The sequence below is a fragment of the Microtus ochrogaster genome, chromosome 19 (genome assembly GCF_000317375.1).
Source record: "Microtus ochrogaster isolate Prairie Vole_2 chromosome 19, MicOch1.0, whole genome shotgun sequence".
Classification (NCBI taxonomy): domain Eukaryota; kingdom Metazoa; phylum Chordata; class Mammalia; order Rodentia; family Cricetidae; genus Microtus; species Microtus ochrogaster.
In genome coordinates this window covers 63,396,661-63,399,528 of record NC_022021.1, presented here as the reverse complement: position 1 = coordinate 63,399,528, position 2,868 = coordinate 63,396,661, and the positions used below count along the sequence as shown (strand labels likewise).

General features: G+C 38.6%; 1 protein-coding gene across 1 annotated transcript in view; it reads right to left on the bottom strand.

Moving 5' to 3' along the window:
• The window catches only part of Hcn1 (hyperpolarization activated cyclic nucleotide gated potassium channel 1), a 350,116-nt gene that overhangs the window by 128,369 nt on the left and 218,879 nt on the right, over window positions 1–2,868 (bottom strand). The window lies entirely within an intron of this gene.

Below are 2,868 nucleotides of genomic sequence, written 5' to 3'. Positions count from 1 at the left end.
CTGATCTATTGAAGACATTTTCAATGAGCATCCTTAGCCATCAGGACCATGCATTTGAAAACTGCTTTGGCTCTCCATGGTGCACAAATCAGAATGGTTAATATAAAGAAAAAAATTGTGAATGCTGATGAGATTGCATAGGATGAGGAACTCATACATACTGCTAGAGGGCAAGCAAAGCAGTAGCCACTATGCAAGTGAGCGAGGAAAGTCCTTAAAAATATTTTCATTAATATGTACCTATTTAAACCTAATATTTCCTCTGGAAAAAATAGTCTTCCTAAAATATAATTAAAATTTAGTTAAAATTGCATATAGTAAATGATGCTAAAAAATAGGTTTCTCTTTAGGTAAACAGATACAAGGAACACAAAAAGAATTTATCAACAAATTATTTTAGTTTAACATTGCAAAAAAGGACCATAGAACCTTCTTCCGGCGATGAATGGAAATAGAGACCCACAATGGATCACTTGGCTGAGCTCCCAAGGTCCCGATAAACAGCAGAAAGAGGAAGAACATGAGCAAGGAAGTCAGGACCACGAGGGGTGTGTACACCCACTGAGACGGTGGGACTGATCTAAGGGGAGCTCACCAAGGCCAGCTGGACAGGCACTGAACGAACATCAGCGATTAGACCGGACTCTCTGAATGGGGCTGACAATGGGGGCTGACTAAGAAGCCAATGATAATGGCACTGGGTTTTGATTCTACTGCATGTATTGGCGTTTCGGGAGCCTAATCTGTTTGGATGCTCACCTTCCTAAGCCTGGGTGGAGGGGGGAGGGCCTTGGACTTCCCACAGGCAGGGAACCCTGACTGCTCTTAGGACAGGAGAGGGAGGGGGAGAGGAGTGGGATGAGTAGGAGGGAAATGGGAAGAGGAAGGGAGGTGGACATTTTTAATAATCAAATAAAAAAAGAATAGAAAAAAACAAAAACCAAAAAAACTGCAAAAAAGGATTAGCCAACTTCACATTATTAATAATTTTGACAAAATTTACAGAAGATACACCACAAATATTCACTATATTTAAAGATACAAACAAGTCCGGCCATTTGAAATATTTCAAAGGTGATCAATTGCTTATAATTCATTAGGAGAAAAATAGTATTCTGTAATATTTTGATAGCTTAGAATCTGGTAATTAAAAATTCCCAGTGACAAATTTTAAGCATCCTTTAAAGAAGAGTCGATTCTTCCTATTTTGGTTCTTAAATTAATTCTTAAGAATTTCATATTTGAATACTATATTTACATTATGTTCAGCCCTTTTTTCTCATCCAACTCCTCCAATGTCATACCCCTGACTCCTTCTCAAATTCATAACTTATTTTTAAGTTATTATTACATATATACATACACATGTATGTGCACACACATTCATCACACACATGTACTTGCACAGCCTAAAATATATGAATGCAGCTTGGTGGTTCATTTTGCGTTTCCCCTATGCATAAATACTTAAGGTTAACTACTTTGGATCGCATAACTTAAGAGAAGGCTTTTTCAAGAGAGGACAGACTATCTCTCACTAGCTACTAATTGCCTGTAGTTTTTCATCTAGAGGTGGGACCTTGTGCCTTATTTGCCTTTGGGGCGATCTTTCCTGGTTGGTCATTGTGTGACTCATAAGATTTACAGTTGTCTCAGCCGGGACTATCGATTGCTTTTCTCCTTTGCTTCTTGTGGAGCACCTTCTCATATCTGAAAGCTAATCCGCATAAAGGAGAATTTCAGGTCAGATGCTGCTCAATTTCTTTTAGCCCGGTTGAGGAAGTCTGGTGTCTTCAGCATTTGACTCTTGCTTCATTAGCTTCTTACAAGTTCTGGGAGGCAGTCAAGAGTGATGAATGAATGAATGAATGAATGAATGAATAAATAAATTAATTAATTAATTAAATTTAAAAAAAGAGTGATGACGAGAGGCTGTTTTATTTTGGAAGTCTCTTCCACTATCCTAACCAACCAGTTGAAAGGCACTGGGTATAAAAACAAAACAACAAACAAACAAACAAAGCAACAACATGACTTCCTGTAAATAGAAATTAGCCACATAGGGTAAGGAAAGCAACTGCGGGAAGATGTTAGGAGATTACTAACAGGGAGCAGAATGACGAATCTTAAATGGGACTCTAATAAGAAATAACTTAGCCAATGTGTTTAATAGCAGTAACGGAGATACCCAACAAAACTGTAACAGGCATTACTGATTTCCCCTTTATTGGGGTTGAACTGAATTTGAAGTAGCATTTCTACTTCTCCAGAGCCTGCATTCAGGAAAGGAAGCAGACACGTCAGTAATGCAGAGGAAGAGTAACCAGGAGGAGGCTAAGGCAAGGAACAGGAGCAGGATGCTGGTCTGCAAAAGAGTGAGCGCACTCTGTCAGATGCTTGTTACAATTTTTATGGAAGATACACACAATTTGTTTGAGAGACACAATGGGCAGACTGATTTTTGATATATATGATATATCTATATCGCGATCATGTTTTGGGAAAAATTATGATGCAGAAATTTTGATGAAGTAAAAGCTTATTTCTAAAATCTGGGAGTGATGACCTTTTCCGCAGGCTGACTCAATTCTGTCACTTTATGTACAATTTAGTAATGTGACCTACTATGTATTATATAATGAACTCTAAAATATTAGCTTGCTTATGTTTTCTTGATTCTTTTTTTTCCAGTCTTCCTTCCCAATATGTTCAATGTAATATAAAAAGGCAGTATTAAGCCGGATGGTGGTGGCACACCCTTCAATCACAGCACTTTGGGGGCAGAGGCAGGCAGATCTCTGTGAGTTGCAGGCCAGCCTGGTCTACAAGAGCTAGTTCCAGGACAGGCTCCAAAGCCAGAGAGAAACC